The following is a 20,640-nucleotide window of genomic DNA, read 5'->3' on the forward strand; positions in this document are numbered from 1 at the left end:
GAGGGGAGGGACCATGTCTTACTCATCTTGGTATTTTAACAGAGACTGACTGACATAGAGGAAGTGAATGGCTCACTGTAAGCATCCGACACTAGCTTTACTTTTGTTTAATAATCCCCATTTTCAATAAGATTGGAACGTTTGTTAGTTTTACAAAAAAACACCATGGTTTTACTGTTATATTTGTGGCCCCTCCCATCCTACCGTAATATAAAATTTGATTCTACACTTCCTATATGAAGATGCCACAAACTATCATTGAGGGAAGGAACCATTTCTGAACTGTTCCCCTTAGAAATGGTCCTGGCTTTGAAAGCCCCTGAGGGGGCACTGGGACTAGAAGAAGGGGCGGGAAGAACATCCTTCTCCACATGTTGTTAAAGAGAATTTGCTGCCTTTTCATTTCAAACATCTGGCATGTTAAAACTAAGTTAAGGTGACAGAAAATTAAGTGCCCCATTGTTACAACCCTTGACCTTTTCTTAGTGACATGTGTAACTAATTAGCCCCTGGAGGTCAACAACCAGGGAATAATTAGAGGGAAGGTGATGGAGAATCAAATGAGAGTACAGAGCAGAAAAAAATCATTCCAACTGATCCAAGATCCCCTTCAGGTCCTTGCAGGGGAGCACAGCCTTCATTTTCTAAGACATCAGAAATGAACAGACGCCCTTGCCTTTGATCTGAGCAATGAGTCCCCCTCACCCATCAGGCCTTCACTCCACCCCTCCACACAAACCTGTCACCAAGGTAATGAACTTAAGAGGAGAAATCCACACAAATGGGAGAAGACAGCCACCTCCCCACTCCAGCCCCCACAACCATTATGAAATTACCTAAATGTGAATGCTAGATCAAACCCAAATGTGCCTCTCTTTGAAAAAACCAAGGAGGATGAATGACAGATGTCCCTACGAGAATTTCCTGCATCACTCTGAATTAGCAGCTATGTATGAATACAAATAAACATAACATCATGTATGCTTATACTACATATATACCTAAGTGCATACACATATACCTGTACAGATTTCTCTGCTCTGCCCGTATCTGCAAGGTTTCGGAGTGGGTCAGGAAGTCCTTGTCCTCCACTACTGGAGTAACACAAACATTTTCTACCCTTAAGTGAGGTCTCTGATACACAGCAGGAAAAGCACCACAGGTCATATATCCTTTCTGCTTCAACCGCTGACAGAGCTCTCATAAACACACAGAATACAAACAATGATGAAGTTAGAAAATTTTACATCTAAATACTCATTTTTAAAACAAAATCAAAGCAAGAATACTTGGTTCCCCAAACGCCAAATCTCATCTCTGGACTTTGATGAAGTTTCAACCAAATAATCTTAAAGCCACAGTACAACACAGGGAGGAGGGTGCCAGATCCTTCACTGCCTTTTTAAATAAACTCAAAACGGCCCAGGAGAGGCTCAGACAAAACATTCCTCTAAACCAGACTGACTGTGCAGTTTACTCAGATACAGCCAGATTTCCCAAAGTAATGATACGGCTGAGTGTCTAAATGCACAGGCCAGCAGGCACTACAGGTACTAAGGGTCTAAATGAGAAGACTTCCAGAACTGCAGAAACATCAGCTCCGATGTCACAACAGTCTTCAGTTTACAAAATGAAACTGCCATTAGAACTCAGCGACCTGGAGCTTGTGTTGAAATCTTGGAAAACAAATTGTTGTCTTTCCTCTCTATTCCTAAACTCAAGCCTCTGCAGAATAAGATCTGTCCTCCACAGCAAACAGCACAACATTGTGTGTATATGAAGACATACATACTCCATAAGGATATGAAAATAAATTTCAACCACAGATAAACAAAACAGAAGAGAGTCCCTTTGTCTATAAGAAATATATTCCAGGGGCGCCTGGGTGGCGCAGTCGGTTAAGCGTCCGACTTCAGCCAGGTCACGATCTCGCAGTCTGTGAGTTCAAGCCCCGCGTCAGGCTCTGGGCTGATGGCTCAGAGCCTGGAGCCTGTTTCTGATTCTGTGTCTCCCTCTCTCTGCCCCTCCCCCGTTCATGCTCTGTCTCTCTCTGTCCCAAAAATAAATAAACGTTGAAAAAAAATTAAAAAAAAAAAAAAAAAAAAAAAAAAGAAATATATTCCAGCAAACCTTGCTAATAAGGACAACTAGAGAAAAGACCTTCTGTATCTTCTGTGGTGGTAGAAATCTTAATTAGAGCCCAAAGAAACAGGTACTCAAGAGATATCAGAACAACAATCCTATACTTTAACCATACATTAGAATTATCCGTAGAGCATTTTTACAAATCCCAATGGCCAGGGCACCCACCAGACGAGTTAGATCAGAATCTCTGAAGTGGGCCTCAGGCCTCATTTTTTCTTCTTTTTTTCCTTTTTTTTTTTTTTTAAGGGATCATCATTTTTTCAAGCTCCCCAGGTGGAGTGCAGTGTACAACCAAGGTTAGGAACCACTGAATTAGTGACTATTCTAAAGATACCTTCCAGATCAGACTGTTCATCTTCGCCGATGGTGGACCCTTGATACAAGGGGACCAGGAGTCTCTATCTAAAGCCAACACCCGGTATTATGCTATACTATACAATCCATTACCCCCAAACCTGGGAGGGCACTTAAGGCCATGCACACCCAGCCACCCAGTCTTAAAATGAAGCACAGAAGGCACCCACCCAGATGGCCTGCCTAGATGAACAGGGTCAAAGAGGCCCCTAGATCTGTTGTTTTCACAGGAGGCCTCCCTGGCAGTGGCAGGAGAGGTTCTGGAGATAGGCCACCCTGAGCCAGCATTACCAAGGAAGGGCACTATTTTCAGAATGCCACAACACCCCCTTAGATGACTACTCTCTGAGGGAGAATGCACACCTCTTAGCAAAACACACACGGGGATTAAAAAAATAAGTACACTTCCTAGCTCCTCTGGTGAGAAAGCTGGAAATTTCACTGTCATACCCTCGTCGTTTCCCCCAATTTAAATCTGGCTTGAGATAATTTTGCTTGGTTTTATTTGAAGGCAAACTTTCTGGCAGGAGGAGGCAGAGTGAAGATGTATAAAAAAATTCCACCAAAATCATTTCATATTTATTCAAAACATTTAAAGGCAAAATATTGCCCAAGAAATCCGAATAAAAAGAAAACAGAACATACCACATACATCTCTTAAGATGGTTATTTTAAATAACAGTTTAAAGTATAAATTTAGAATGGCAGAAAAAAACTATTTAGAGATATTCAAAAATTAGTATCGTTCTACAAAATGTGGAATTTTTTTAAAGACCATTTTTAACAAAACAAGGAAAAAGAAAAGAAAAACCAACCACTAAATCTAACAGTGCTTAACTGCCTGGGTCTGAATCCAGGCTTGGATACTCTATTAGGCATAGTGCCCTTAATCATGTCTCTGAGCCTCTCTGGGCCCCATCTTACCTGGATAACAAAGGTTCTGAGTTGGACTACAGGGTTCAACTCAGATCTGCACATGTTAGCTGTGTGAGCCCATTCAACCTTTGCACTTCTCTTCCTCCTCTGTAATACTAAAATAAGAATAATACCTACCTGCGATCTGGAGAAATAGGAAGCCTGGCACACCACTGACGGAAATGCAAACTGGTGAAGCCACTGTAGAAAGTAGTATGGCGGTCCCTAAAAATATTAAACATATGAGCCAGCAATTCTACCTCTGGCTATATGCCCAAAAGAACTGAAAGCAAGATTTCAAACATATTTCTACACCCATGTTCATAGCAGCATATTCACATGGGCCAAAAGGTAGAAGCAACCCAAGAGGACATGGACATATAATTGCATAAAATGTGGCACATGCGTACAATGGAATACAGCTCAGCCTTAACAAAGAAGGAAACTGACACAGACTATAACATGGATGAACCCTGAGGACGTTATGCTGAAATATGCTAGTCACAAATTGACACACATTGTATGATTCCACTTATGTGAGGTCCCTAGAATAGTCAAATTGATAGAGACAGAAAGTAGAATGGTGGTAGCCAGGGGCTTGGCAGAGGAGGGAAGGGGAGGCAGGGCGGGGAGGGTCCAGAGGTAGGAATTAGGAGTTAGTATTTAATGGGTACAGAGTTTCAGTCTGAGGAAGACAAAAAAATTCTGAGAGGGATGGGGTGATGGTTTACACAACAATGTGAATGTACTTAATGCCACTTAGCTGTACACTTAAGAATAGTTAAGACAGTCATTTTTATGTCTTGTACATTTTGCCACAATACAAAAATAAACGTAAATAAGAAAGAATAAATAGTCCCTACTTTCTAGAGACATTGTAAAGATTAAATATAAGTAAAGTGTATAGAGAGTGCCCAGCACAGAGTAAACCCTCCATAAATATTAGCTACTATCTTATTTTCCTGCTTTTGTTGCTCCTTCCAGTCCCCACTACTGTGTACTACAGAAATAGATGCTCACTGATTACATTCTGATCCCCTCCCCCCTTGGAGCTGTATACCTTCTGCAATGAGACAGTTCCAGTCCAGGCCTTCCTGGTAATATAAATGCTGCTTCCCTGGGACAAAACTTTCACACAATCAGATAAAGATGAAGAAACCACCTAACTTCACAGTCTTCACACATAAAGCTGAGATGACCACACTTAAATAAAACAAAACAAAACAAAACAAAACAAAACAAAACAAAACAAAACAAAACAAAAAACCCTGATTTTAGTGTCTTCATTTCCTAAATAGATTGTCAGTAATTCTGCCTCAAAAAATGGGTTCAAAGGCTAATGCTGTCACTTATGTCTGATAGAAAAAAGAAGGAAAGTCTCCCTGCTATTCATAAATGTTCTCCCACTTTCTGTCAAAACCAAGACTATTTTACTTCTTTGCTCGATCATTTAAAAAAACTATCAGTATGAAAACTTCCAAGTATACAAAAGTAGAGAGTTCAACTAGCCCTCATATAACCAGCTTAATAACCAACATTAACCTTTTTCACTCTGCCAAAGACTCTACATTCTCTCTCTAAAATATCAGAATAAAAGCACCACAATTGGCTACACTGAAGCAACATTCATCTGTAACAATCACTGTCATCATCATCATCATCATCATCATCATCACTACTTTTTGTTACTTTTAAAAGTTCTTTTCTGGCATCTTCTCACCTCCTTTTATTTTTTCCTTTGAAACTACAAATAATTTCAATATCTACCTTGCCAAGATAATTGTAAGAATGTAGCATACGTGAAAGTGCATAGCTGGGTGTCTAACACATATTGGTTTCCTAAGAAATAGTCGTTCTCCAAAACCACCATCTCATCTTGCTCCATGATGAGAGACACCCCCACATATCCTTCTCCATGCTTTGTCCCTTCTTTGGGGAAGGAAGTGTTTCCTAACGCTAGTCCTTATTCCTTCTTGTACCCCTGCCTCCTTCTAAACCAGGAATCCCAAACACAAATGACTAACCACAAATCCAATCACTGAGAAGACCCCAAATATAAAGACAAAGAAGGTAAATAAATTGAACTGATAAATGCATTCAACATTTAGGGTTCCAGTCCCTAAATTAAAAATAAAAAACATACCCAATTTGTGCCTATATATTATTTAACAGAAAAATCAGGCTAGACTTACTAATGCAAGTCATTCCCGTGTGTGTGTGTGTGTGTGTGTGTGTCTATATTTTAAACGTTAAACTCTTTTCTGATGATCTAAGAAGTTTTAAATGCTGATGAGATTCATTTCCTTGCAGTACTTTTCGCCCATGGCAAACCTGCCACCTCTAATTTGTTTTAAAAGGAACTGTAATCACCCAATCAATCATACTCTTGACCTTCAGCCTTTAAAGTCACTTCACTGTGGTCAAAATTGGCTCTAAAAATTCATGTTGTAACAGTGCTATTGTCCTCAAGCTCCAAAATGCCAATGACAGGAATATAATTTGAGTAAACCCTCTGGTAGAAGAAAAAAACAGCACATGGAGTTTCCAGTTTGTCTTCTACCAGGATTTTTTAAATAAAAGTGAATGTCTATGATATTATTAAGTAATAACTTTTCCTCCACTGGGGTTTAAAGACTTATAAATCACCCAAGTTTCTATGCAGTGAAACTAGTTTCTTCATCATAAAAATCACATGGCTTTCTTTTGGTTTTAAATAACTTATCTTTCTTTATGGGGAGGTACAGAATGACCAAGTAACAATCTTTCCAGTTCTCACCTTCTCTTCTCCTAGCACACACTCAATCTTCACCTCATTGGCATCCATCTTTCTTGCTTATATCCTATTTCAATGGAAAAAGGATCTTTCTGCTTGCGCAGGCCAAAGCATTATGGCTAATTAATTTCAACATACAAAAATGCTCAAGTTTCTTCCATGACAACAACAAGCACCCACAAACCCATCCAGCTACAAGTCCCCTCTGGCATTGTCTATCTCCCTATTTCTTAAGAAGGCACTGAGGCTTAAACATTAATTCCATACTATCTTCATTTCCTCAACCCAATGAACTATAGGTTCTATGTCCCACTGCAATAGAAATATTTTCAGTAGTGTCTCCAAAGGCCTTCCAGTTATTCAATCCAGTTACTTTTCAGTGCTTATCTCACTTGAGGTCTCTGTAGCATTTGACATTACTGGTCACATGGGCACTGCCTTCCCTCAGCATGCCTTCCCTCAGTTTTTTTTGGCCTTTCTCCTGACATTCCTCCTACCTCTTTGAACACTCCTACTCAATCTCCTTCAAGGACTCATATCCTCCAATCATCCCTATTAGTCAGTGACCCCATCTTCAGCCCTGTTCTCTTCTATATCTACTACATACCATTCTTGGTCCCTTTTGAATACCACTGACTTCAGTTACCAATTATGTGTCAAGTTCTGTCAGATCTCCGTATTTCCATCTCTGGTCTCCCTCATGAGCTCCAGTTTACACATGCAGGACTTCTCCGCCTGGGTGTTGCCAAGGCACCTTAAACTCAAAACATCCAAAATCTAATATAAGCTCATGCTCTTCCTACATGGGTGAATGCTACCAACCACCACCTGATTATTCAATCCAGAAAAATGGAAGGCATCCTTTAGTCCTTGTCCTTTATTCCTGATATGCAAGCAGTCAATGGGCTTCTAAACTCCAATCTCTAGGATTTGTGTCTCCCTTTCAATCTCCTCCACTACTGCTAGTCCAGGTCTTCCCATCATTTCTCACATAAATCATCTCTCATTACCAAAATACACAAGTGCAGTTCTCTGTCTCCAATCAACACATGTGGCTCTGACCAGCTCTCCAGCCTACTGTCAAAATTATCTAAAATACAAGTCTCATAAGGTCACTCTTCTAAAACTTTTCCAAACAATCTGACGTCTTTTATCTTCATAATTTATTTCCTGAATTTTTGACCTACCCCATGTGTTGCCATCAACTACCTCTCCCAGAGCATCAGCCAGACAGAAGTACGCATCCATGCAAACACAGCTCCCTCACCCAAGGGAAGCCCTTCCACTCTCTGCCTGATTAACTCTTGTGCATTCTGAGAACTTCCTTGTGAAAAGATTTTCTGACTCGACTTTTCCAGGTAAAGTAACCCTCCATTCTGCAGCCACAGCACCATGTGCCTATAGATCACTGGTTTTTGTTGGAGATGTTGACTTTATCTCTCCCAATAAAATAAGCACTCTTTGAAAGAAGGAAATGCATCTTACTAAATTTGTATGTTCAGCTACTACATATTTGCAAAATTAATGAATGAATATTCATTCATAAGGCTTATTTTTCACCAAATAAATTTTTCAAAATTTGATTCTAACGATAAAAGGCAAATCGCACACTAAGAACAACAGAAGAAATGACATTTTTTATGAGAGACCTTGTACTTCATTTTCTTACAAACTATAAAAGTCCAAAGGTTTCTTCCCCCCAAATGGAATGGTTTGGGGAGCTGGAAGCACCACTAACCACTATCACTGACCCGCCCAGCCCTGCGGCACACTGCCTTCAGAGAAGCACTTTATGCAGCACTGGCTTTTGAAACAAAGATCAGAAGATGGTCAATTTGTTCAAAAGCAACATGCTACTAAAATTCCAAAGATAAAAGAAAGAATCAAGGTTAAGCAGCAGTTTCTTATACTAGATAAAACTAAGTTCCTTATATCAGATCACATCAACAAGAATGAACTTATGAAAATAACTAGGCACCTGGCAGGGAAATAGTTATCAAGCTCTTTTCCCAATGGTGAACACACACCACACCACAAAGATTTCTACACCTGTTTCTGGAATGTAAAAAAGCAAGAAGGATACAGATTCTTCCATATTGCATATGCTCTTGAGGAGCCATGTGGAAAGAAATGTTCCATGTAAGACTAGCACAGTGCTTCCATTCCAGAATTTCTTTAATCAACCCCCAGGGGATGAAAGGGGATATCACCAACTAAGTTGGATCTCATTAACCAATCACAGGTCACCAAAACATGTCAGCCTAAAGTTTTTGTCATCCAAGTAGAAAAGACTGAACTACATTCAACATGAGCAACATTCTGCTTGAAAAACTCCTATTTCAGAGCACCTAGGTGGCTCACTCAATTAAGTATCTGACTCTAGATTTCGGGTCAGATCATGAACTTCTGGTTCGTGACTTTGAGCTCCACATTGGACTCTGCACTAAGAGCATGGAGCCTGCTTGGGATTCTCTCTCTCCCTCTCCCTCTGCCCCTCCCCCACTTATGTCCTCTCTCTGTCTCCCTCAAAATAAAATAAACTTAAGGGAAAAGAAAAAAAAGAAAAACTATTTTATTTCATCTAGGCTACCTTGATTTCAAACTTTAAATGTTTGCAAATAAATACACTGCATGTGCGTTTTCAGTTGTCAATAAAAGACATCCAAATGACTTTGATGCTCTTTTCTCCAATGGAACTTGCAATCCCAGTGATAACTTAATAGCAATCAGTGACATACCACATCTTATGTCCACAGAACGTGCCAACTTTGTGTAGAAAGTCCACTTGACTACAGAAACCTATATACAAGAAAGCATAACTTATGGACTATTACTGCCCCTGTCTGTCCTGCACAAAGTCATTTTCCATAATTTGGTGAAAAGTAGATAAAACAGTGTTAAAAGATTCAAACAGTTCCAGATTTCTAAGTATGACATAGATATATCCAAATTCAATTTTCCTGTATCTTTAAGAAATGTAACATTTAGCAAGCTATTTCTAATTTTTTTTCAAAACAGTATCATACATTATAAACACCATTATAGGGGAGGGTCCAACATGGTGGAGCAGCATGGCAGTTTTCTGCTTCTCTCCTACCTGAAATACAGCTAGATCAACAACAAACCAACTTGCACACCTAGAAAATCGATCTGAAGATTAACACAACAATCTGCATAACTTGAGCCACAGAACTCAGCAGGTACGTGGTGTGGAGAGGAGAAATGGGGAAGAGAGAAGCCATAGAGAGTAGGGAGCTGTTTTTGCTTCGAGAGAGAGGACAGAGACAGGACGAAGAGTACAGGAAAAACACTCCCCCCAAAAGCAGCTGGAGAGAAAGAGTGGAAACACCCATAAAGGACCAAAAAAGAAAAGGAGAAAGGAGAGGGTTTAAATACCATCAGGGCACTATAAACGGGGGGTGGGGGGGGGGGTGGGCACAGAGTCTGAAACTCCACAGCTCGATATCTGATGGATCTGCTGGAAAGGGTAAAACCCCAAGAGCAGAGAGCAAGGTCCAAGGGGTCCTTGGGCCCAGGGAAAGAGGCGATTCCCCTGCTGAGAGCACAATTGGTAGAAGCTGTGCGGCCTCCCCACAGGGAGAGGTCCCAGTGGACCCCAGAGAACAGCCACATTTGCTGTCGCTGTAACAAGGACAATGGGGGGGGGGGCGGTGAAGCTGCGTGCCAGGTATGTATTGTGCTTTACCATAATCCCTGAAACGCTACTGCTACACTACAGCGCAAACTTTTTCTGGGGCGGGCAACCAGCCGCAGTCACTGGGCATCTGCAACACTGCAGTCATATGAATGTTTCTAGGGATGAGCCAGCACCCAACCACTGATCGGCAAGAGGGTCAAGTGGGTTTGCATGGGTCAAAGCCACAGGGCCTTCAAAAGTGAGGGGTTTGGAAACACAGCCCCATCTGAGATAAAACTCAGGAGGGAGGTGCCACTTGAAAGGCTGACAACTTAGTTGCAGACAATGCAGAAGCAGGGAGTGGCCACAAGTCAGAGACTAAGAGTGATGCTTGATTGCCAATCGGGGAGAACATATAGTTCTGATGCTAGAGACTAGGTAGATGGGTGGTGCCATTTTCACCTCTCCCCCGCATGTGTGTACACACATAAAGAAACCACAACAATCCACACCAGTGAACTAAACAATGCCATCTAGGGGATAAAGGTGCCATTACACCAAGCCACATCCAAATGCACCAACCATGATATAGAGAAACACCACAAGTCTCTAGGCCTGTTTAGTTTGCACACTATAAAGTGGTTCATAGTTTGACTTCTAGGGGAAACTGGATGTAATTTCAATCATATTTCATTCTGTTTACTGGTCCTTCTATTCAATTTTTTTCCTTTTCTTCTCATTTCTTATTTTGAATACAGAAAGAGAAAAATCTATTTTTATTCTCCATTTTATAAAAAACATTTTTCTTTAAATTTTTTTCTACTATATTTTTATTTTTTAATAATTTTTTCTTACTTTAATCATTTAAATTTTATTATATTTTATAGTATTCATTTTTGTAAATTTTCAAATGTTTTCCTACTTTTTTTACTTTTAAGTTTTCTTTCCCTTTTTCTCTCTTCTACGAACCTTCTTGCAACAACCAAACCAAAACACACCTAAGATATCACATCCTTTATTTTTTGTGTTGTTTTTAATTTTTAATTTTTTTATTATTAATTCCTTTTCTTCCTTCAAAATGACAAAAGTGAAGGAATTCACACCCCAAAATTAAGAACAGGAAGAAATGACAGCCAGGGACTTAATCAACACAGATACAAGCAAGATGTGTGAACCAGAATTTAGAATCACGATAATAAGAATACAAGCTATGGTTGAAAAAAGCATAGAATCCCTATCTGCAGAGATAAACGAAGTAAAATCTAGTCAGGACAAAATTAACAATGCTATAACTGAGATGCAATCTCAATAGCTGCCACAGTGGCAAGAATGGATGAAGCAGAGCAGCAAATCAGCAATATAGAGGACAAACTTATGGAGAATAATGAAGCAGAAAAAAAGAGGGAAACTAAGACAAAAGAGCACGATATAAGAATTAGAGAACTCAGTGACTCATTAAAAAGGAATAACATCCAAAAAATAGGGGTCCCAGAAGATGGAGAGAGATAAAAGCATAGAAGGTTTATGTGAGCAAATCATAGTGGAAAATTTTCCTAACCTGAGAAAAGACACAGACCTCAAAATCCAGGAAGCACAGAGAACTCCCATTAGATTCAACAAAAACCGACCATCAACAAGGCATATCATAGTCAAATTCACAAAATACACAGGCAAGGAAAGAATCATGAAAGTAGCAAGGGAAAAAAAGTCCCTAACCTACAAGGGAAGGCAGATCAGATTCACGGCAGACTTATCCATAGAAACTTGGCAAGCCAGAAAGGAGTGGCAGGATATATTCAATGTGCTGAATCAGTAAAATATGCAGCCAAGAATTCTTTATCCAGCAAGGCTACCAGTCATAATAGAAGGAGAGATAAAGAGTTTCCCAAACAAAAAGGAGTTTGTGACCACTAAACCAGCCCTGCAAGAAATTTTACGGGGGACTCTCTGAGGGGAGACAAAAGAAAGAAAAGACCAAAGGCAACAAAGACTAGAAAGGACCAGAGAACACCACCAGAAACTCCAATTGTACAGGCAACACAATGACAATAAATTCATATCTTTCAGATCTCACTCTAAATGTCAACAGAATAAACACTGCAATCAAAAGACACGATAGAAGGGATTAAAAAACAAGATCCATCTATATGCTGTTTACAAGAGACCAAGTTTAGACCTAAAGACACCTTCAGATTGAAAGTAAGGAGATGGAGAAGCATCTATCATGTTAACAGCCACAAAAAGCTGGGGTAGCCATACTTATATCAAACAATCTAGATTTTAAAATAAAGACAGTAACAAGAGATAACGAAAGGCATTATATCATAATCAAGGGGACTATACACCAAGAAGATCTAGCAATTGTAAACATTTATGCCCCCAATGTGAGAGCACACACCTATATAAATCAATTAATCAAAAACATGAAGAAACTCATTGACAATAATACCATAATAGTAGGGGGCCTCACACCCCACTTACAACAATGGACAGATCATCTAAGCAGAAAATCAACAAGGAAACAATGGCTTTGAATGACTCACTGGACCGGATGGACTTAACACATATATTCAGAACATTTCATCCTAAAGCAGCAGAATACACATTCTTCTTGAGCGCACATGGAACATTCTCCAGAAAAGATCATACACTGGGACACAAATCAGCCCTCAACAAGTACAAAAAGATCAAGATCATATCATGCATATTTTCAGACCTCAACACAATGTAACTCAAAATAAACCACAAGAAATAATTTGGAAAGACAACACATACTTGGAGACTAAAGAACATCCTACTAAAGAATGAATGGGTTAATTAAGAAGTTAAAGAAAAAATTTAAAAACACATGGAAACCAATGAAAATTATTAACACCACAACCCAAAACCTCTAGGACACAGCAAAAGTGGTCATAAGAGGGAAGTATATAGCAATCCACCTCCCACCCATAAGGAAGGAAGAAAGGTCTCAGATACAGAACCTAACCTTTCATCTTAAAAGAGGGAAGTATATAGCAATCCACCTTCCACCCATAAGGAAGGAAGAAAGGTCTCAGATACAGAACCTAACCTTTCACCTTAAAAGAGCTGGAAAAATAATAGCAAATAAAACCCCAAGTGAGCAGAAGATGGGAAATAATAAAGATCAGAGCAGAAATCAAAGCTATCAAAACAAAAACAACAACAACAAACCATGAGTAGAACAGATCAATGAAACCAGGAGCTGCTTCTTTGAAAGAATTAACAAAACTGATAAACCCCTACCAGTTTGATAAAAATGAAAAACGAAAGGACCCAAATAAATAAAATCAAGAATGAAAGAGGAAAGCTCACAACTAACACTGCAGCAATACAAACAATGATAAGAAAATATTATGAGCAATTATTTGCCAATAACTTGGGCAATCTGGAAAAAATGGACAAATTCCTAGAAACATATACGCTACCAAAACTGAAACAGGAAGAAATAGAAAATTTGAACAGACCCATAAACAGTAAAGAAATAAAATCAGTAATGAAAAATCTCCCAAAAAACAAGAGTCCAGGACCAGATGGTTTTCCAGAGAAATTCTACCAAACATATAAAGAAGAATTAACACCTATTCTCTTGAAGCTGTTCCAAAAAACATAAATGGGAGGCAAACTTCTGAACTCATTCTATGAAGTCAGCATTACCTTGATTCCAAAACCAGACAAAGACCCCACTAAAAAGGAGAACTACAGACCAGTTTCCCTGATGAACATGGATGCAAAACTTCTTAAGATACTAGCCAATCAGATCCAACAAAACATTAAAAGAATTATTCACCACAACCAAGTGGGATCTATACCTGGTTCAATATCCACAAAATAATCAATGTGATACATCACATCAAGAAAAGAAAGGACAAGAACCACATGATCCTCTCAACAGGGGCACAGAAAGCATTTGACAAAATACAGCATCCTTTCTTGATTAAAACCCTCAAGAGAGTAAGAATAGAAGGATGATACCTTGAGATCATAAAAGCCATACATGAAAGACCTTCTGCTAATATCATCCTCAATGGAGAAAAACTGAAAGCTTTCCCCCTAAGATCAGGAACACAACAGGGATATCCACTCTCACCACTGTTATTCAGAATAGTCCTGGAAGTCCTAGCCTCAGCAATCAGACAACACAAAGGAATAAAAGGCATCCAAATCGGCAAGGACAAAGTCAACTTTCACTCTTCGCAGATGACATGATACTCTATGGAAAACCCAAAAGATTCCACCAAAAACTGCTAGAACTGACCCATGAATTCAGCGAAGTAGCAGAATATAAAATCAATTCATTTCTATACACCAATAATGAAGCAACAGAAAGAGAAGTCAAGGAATTGATCCCATTTACAATTGCACCAAAACCCATAAAATATCTAGGAATAAACCTAACCAAACAGGTGAAAAATCTATACACTGAAAACTATAGAAAACTTATGAAAGAAATTGAAGAAGACACAAAATCATGGAAAAATATTCCATGCTCCTGGATTCAAAGAATATTGTTAAAATGTTGATACTACCCAAAATCATCTACATATTCAATGCAATCCCTATTAACACCAGCATTCTTCACACAACTAGAACAATCCTAAAATTTGGAACCATATAAATTTGGAACCATACAAATTTCCATACATATTTGGAACCAGATAAGAACCTGAATACTCAAAGCAATCCTGGGGGAAAAAAAAAAAAGCTGGAGGCATCACAATCCCAGACATCAAGCTGTATTACAAAGCTGTCATGATCAAGACAGTATGGTATTGGCACAAAACCAGATACTCAGATCAATGGAACAGAATAGAGAACCGAGAAATGGGCCCACAAATGTATGGCCAACTAATCTTTGACAAAGCAGAAAAGAATATCCAATGGAAAAAGACAGTCTCTTCAGCAAACGGTGTTGGTCAAACTGGACAGCGATTTGCAGAAAAATGAACCTGGACCACTTTCTTACACCATACACAAAAATAAACTCAAAATGGATGAAAGACCTGAATATAAGACAGGAAGCCATCAAAATCCTAGAGGAGGACCTCAAAACCTCTTTTGACCTCAGCCACAGCAACTTCTTACTCAACACGGCTCCAGAGACAAGGGAAACAAAAGCAAAAATGAATTAATGGGACCTCATCAAGATAAAAAGCTTCTGCACAGCAAAGCAAACAATCAGCAAAACAGAAAGGCAACCGACGGAATGGGAGAAGGTATCTGCAAACGACATATCACATAAAGGGTTAGTATCCAAAATCTATAAAGAAGTTATCAAACTCAACACCCAAAAAATAAATAATCCAGTGAAGAAATGGGCAAAAGACATGAATAGACACTTCTCCAAAGAACACATCCAGATGGCTAACAGACACATGAAAAAATGCTCAACGGAACTCATCATCAGGGAAATACAAATCAAAACCACAATGAGATACCACCTCACACCTGTCAGAACGGCTAAAATTAACAACTCAGGCAACAGCAGATGAAGAGAAAGAGGATGGATCTCTTTTGCACTGCTGGTGTAAATGCAAACTGGTGTAGCCACTCTGGACAACAGTATGGATGTTCCTCAAAAAGTTAAAAATAGAACTACCCTACGACACACCAATTGCACTATTAGGTATTTATCCAAGGATACAGGTGTGCTGTTTCAAAGGGGCATATGCACCCCAATGTTTATAGCAGCACTACTGACAGTAGCCAAAGTATGGAAAGAGCCCAAATGTCCATTGATGGATGAACGAATAAAGAAGATGTGGTATATATATACAAGGCAGTATTACTTGGCATTCAAAAAGAATGAAATCTTGCCATTTGCAACAACATGGAGGGAAATAGAGGGTATTATGCTAAGAGAAATTAGTCAGAGAAAGACAAATACCATATGACTTCACTCATATCTGGAATTTAAGATACAAAATAGATGAACATAAGGGAAGAGAAACAAAAACAATATAAAAACAGAGAGGGGGACAAAACATAATATAGTGAACAAATATAGAGAATAAACTGAGGGTTGCTGGAGGGGTTGTGTGTGTGGGGATGGGCTGAATGGGTAATGGGCATTAAAGAAGACACCTGTTAGGATGAGCACTGGGTTTTATACATAGGGGATGAATCACTAGAATCTATTCCTGAAATCATTATTCCACTATATGCAAACTAACTTGGATGTAAATTAAAAAAAAAAAATGTTACCTATAAATAAATGCATACATACGTAAGTACATTAATTAATTAATTAAAAACAACATTAGTTAACCCCTTGGACAACACGAGATGTAGTGGCACCAACCCCCCCCCACCTCCACAAAGTAGAAAATCCATGTAAGAGTTTTGATATCCCCAAAACTTTACTAATAGTCTGCCATTGACCAGAAACCTTACCAATAACATAGTAGATTAACACATTTTGTGTTATATGTTATCATATACTGTATTCTTACAATAAAGCAAGTTAGAGACACAAATGTTAAGACAATCGTTAAGAAAGAGAAAATACATTACACTACTGTACGAAATCCATGAAGAAGTGAACTTGCAGAGTTCAAATCCATGTTATTCAAGGGTCAACTGTATTTAATAATGATCTTGAAAATTTTACACTTTCTGACTAGCTTCTAAAAAGGACCCAAGCACAAAAGAATAGCATTCTGGCTCCTCTGGATTTTCCCCAATGTAAGAATTCAAACTAGTGCCTAATTTGGTAACTACATAAGCAGTCTATCATTCCCAGTCTGTACGGCAATGGTAACAACTAGGGAGTACTTAAACTTTTAAGGATTAAAATCAAACATAATCCCTTCTCCTTTGACTTAAATCTGGAATTTGGTTTGGGTAATATGTTAAATGTGTCATCAAAATATTTTATTCAAATTTTATTACATTTTTAATAACTCAGTTATTGCTGTTAAAATGAACCATCAATATTCTTCACATCTAAGCACATGTCAATTGTGAAGGACATATCACAAATGGGGTAAATATACTCCATAATATCGAGAGTTAAACATCTTAGAACTTTCAACTTAGAATAAATGGCTTGGATGCTTTTGCTACCTCCATGGGACTTAAACATGATGATATTCCTGTGACTGTCAGTTATTTATTTTAGGCTATATATTACATACACTGTCAAAATCTCTCTTGTATATATAAATGTAAGTGCAATGCCTAGATCCATTAGTAAAAGTTATTATAATGGAGAGGGAAACAAGAACTATTATTCCACATAGATGCCACATATAGAGAGAGATAAGTAAAATTGTACAACTTAATAGTTTTATCTACTGTGGAATATAACAAATATACATATCATACGGAGGTTTATTTACAGCTACAATAACAGTAACCTTTAATTCATTTGAACACTTTCTCCAAGTAGCTCAAAGAATTGCTAAGTATATATTGGTCTCACAACTTGCCTAAAATCAGCACCATTTTGATGAAAGAGTAAACAGACTCAATAACTGTGTTGCTTAAAATCAGTAGCACAGACTGACCAGTAGCTATTTTCTCTCATCTGTGTATTAAAATCCAACAGACTGCCATTTTTCTTTCTCTGTCTTTTAAGAGTATGTTCTAAAAACTTCATAGAGGAGAATGTAAGTTGTAGGAGAGCAGGGACTTTTGTCCACCCCACCCCCACGCCCACATATGGCCAGCACCGTCAACAGTGCCCCCCAACAGCACAAATGGGAGAATCAGGCTACTTATATTCAAAACCACAGGTCATGGCTGTGTCTTAGGATGGCTGTCATCAAATTCTATAGTATCAGCAAATGTAATTGGTGAGAAGAGTTCAGAGCACAATAGACAAAGTCAGGCTGGCCCTCAATAGGCCAATAATAAGGCACCATAATAAGTTCCTCCAAACTGTTGACTAGAAACATCAAAAGAAGATAGCAAAAACTCAGGACAGATGGTTGGACGAGATATGACAATCACTGGCTCAGCACAGATGGAAAAGCAAAACTCAGAGGAGAAAATCTTTGTCACCCAGTCAAAACTATGACATTGCCAACAAGCAAGGAGAAAGAACATGTTGGATGTGGTGACACTCCCTGATAAATACAAGGAGAGCTCTGAGAATAAGGCTGTGCAGGAGGAAGAAAGAAAACAAGAAAAGAATAGAAAGAAAATATTATAGGAGAACCAAACAGATACCCACAATTGGGTCACATATTCTAATAAATGGAGGGTTCTGTGAACACATTGCTACTCATCCCTGTCCCCTGCCCTCAGAAGAGTGAACACCTGCACAATTTCCAAAAGTGTGATCATAAAACACCTACCGAGAAAGGGGACTGGAACCACATGAGGCTGGGGTAAGCTCCTTGTCTTGAAGAATTAGCCATCTGTACTAACAGTGTTTCTTCTGGAAGAGGTTTTGATCTGAAGGTTCATATAAACAGAGCTATTTCTGATAATAGAATTTGTGGCATACTATAAAGGTCCACCAAAGAAGAAAATGGCATTGCCAGAATATAGGTCAACTCTAGAAAATTCTTTTGGAAGAAGTTAGGAGATGAAATATAGGAGATGAAAATGCAAAAAGAAACAGAAAACTGAATGTCCCCATCCGTTAGCTTACACCAGGCCCAGGCCAGGCTAATTTCAGGGACGGAATTTGTTAGTTTATTTACATAAAGACACCTCCTTGCCAGAGCTTACCAGGTGGACCCAGAGAGTCAGACTCAGACCCACAAGCACAGCTTTCCCTACTCAGGGCTCACAGGTGTAACAATACCCAGAAGGGGTCTATTACTCTCTGGAAGATTCTCAAGCAGTACCAGAATTAAATTGGCAATTATTTAACATGTAGAAACTATTCCCTCTCTCGTGCACTCTCTCTCTCTCTCTCTCTCTCTCTCACATGCACACACACACGCACACACACACAGAGCATATATGCTTTATACACAATTTCATAGTACTTGAAATGCTATCATGCAAGAGGAGGAATGGATGTGGTCTAAGCAGGTGAATGAGAGCAGGAACAGAAAAGAGAGAAAAATGTAAGAACCATATTCCCCATATGTGAACTTTCTTAATCAGGGCAAACAACTGGAGGGAAAAGGGGCAGCACTCTGAGCCCATCAGGAATTCTGGGGGAGGACAGCCTCCATCAGGAGGCTGGGGGACTGCTCATGGGAGTGCATGGTGGCTTACTGCCCCCCACACACAGATACCATTGCTAAGAAAGATATTCAAACATGGCCTAAATGCTATGAGTGGCATTGGGAGAGACATTAATTCCTTCCCTACCTGCCCCAGAGCTCCAGATAACCAAACTGCTAAAAGAACCAAAAAAGCAGACTTCCCTGAACAACAACAAAAATGTACTTGCAGATGGAGCCTTAAATTCAAGGAATAACTGTGAGCATGCTAAGATTAGCCCTGGATGGTCCTTCATGCCCTCTACAGAGTTCAATAGTCTATCAAAAGTAGCTGAAAGCAGGATTTTGCTAATACAGATAGACACACTAAGAAAAATTTTCAGAGAACTTAAAAATATTCAAGAACAAAATGTCATCTCTTCCATTAACCCAGACCTCATGTTCTTGTACCCAACGTATCTCCTCTCAGAGTCTCTATGGCTCTTCCTTTCCTTCTCTTCTCCTTCTGCCTACTGATTCCATTGGCTATCTCCCAAGCAATGCTCCCATTAACCTCTTTGATACTTGCATCTGATGCTTCCCACCTTGACTGCTTCCTCACTTCAAACAAACCATGTTTCCCTCAACTTCTTTACCCCTTCACCTTTACAAACAATGTATTTTTCTCCATTATATCAAGTTTCTAGAAAAAGAAATCTACATGAGAGCCTGCCCTCCCTGTTCCCACTTTCCCTGTCTCAGGGTCTGGCATACAGCAGTGCTCAATATATGCCAGAGCCAGGATCATTATGAAAATGTTAGTTGTGGGAAGCCTGTGTGGCTCAGTCGTTTAAGTGTCCAACTCTTGGTTTCAGCTCAGGTCATGATCTCGTGGTTCATGAGTTTGAGCCCGTGTCAGGCTCCGTGCTGACAGTGCAGAGCCTGCCTGGGATTCTTCTCTCCTCTCCCTTTCTTTCTGCCCCTCCCCTGCTTGTGTGCTCGTTCTCTCTCTCTCTCTCTCTCTCTCTCTCTCTCTCTCTCAAAATAAATAAACTTTAAAAAAAGAAAATGTTAGATGTTACAATAAACAGAAGAAAGTGTATCAAGTGGAGAAGCTGATTTGGGGTGAGGGTGAAGAATGAGTTTCTGTTAGACACACTGTGTGTGTAGTGATGGCAAAATGTGCAGATGGGCATGTTAAGTGATATATGAGAGGTCAGTCCACATTAGTGCTGATGTCACGCTTGAAAGAAGGTCAAAGAGGAAGGCTCTGGGCAGACAGATTCTCCTATGAGGAGAATCCATTAGGGAGTGGAGACCTTAGTTCCTACTATCACAGAAGCTAGGAAAGGAAAGCATTTTAAGAAGGTAAGGTGAAAACACTGGTAAGGGTATGAAATGCCACCACTAAAGTGAAGATGATTCAAGACTGTACATGAGGTGAGGGGTAATTTAACCACTAAGAGGTTATCAGTGATCTCAGCAAAGCTGTTTCTTGATGAATAAGATACGTACGGAATATATGCAAAAATCCCAAATGAAACATGAACAAACAGAACCCAGAAACCACTAAAATACTATTCCAAAAGGGGTGGTGGGTGCCTGTTATGCACAGGACTCAAGGATAAATCAAAATAGAAAATCTAGTCCTCTAATTTACCCTATGATCACAGGAGAAAAATCATATAATCAGC

The 20,640-nt window shown here is 39.2% G+C and overlaps 1 protein-coding gene across 12 annotated transcripts in view; it reads right to left on the reverse strand.

Moving 5' to 3' along the window:
• The window catches only part of FARS2 (phenylalanyl-tRNA synthetase 2, mitochondrial), a 537,420-nt gene that overhangs the window by 482,742 nt on the left and 34,038 nt on the right, over window positions 1–20,640 (reverse strand). For 2 of the 12 annotated variants that reach the window (XM_047858229.1, XM_047858222.1), the window contains exon 2: window positions 3,553–3,639. The exons of the other annotated variants lie outside the window; for them this stretch is intronic. The gene's annotated coding sequence lies outside the window, so the exon portion shown is untranslated. The remainder of the gene's footprint in view (window positions 1–3,552; window positions 3,640–20,640) is intronic. 12 annotated transcript variants of the gene reach the window in all.

Source organism: Prionailurus viverrinus, chromosome B2 (assembly GCF_022837055.1).
Source record: "Prionailurus viverrinus isolate Anna chromosome B2, UM_Priviv_1.0, whole genome shotgun sequence".
NCBI classification, from domain to species: domain Eukaryota; kingdom Metazoa; phylum Chordata; class Mammalia; order Carnivora; family Felidae; genus Prionailurus; species Prionailurus viverrinus.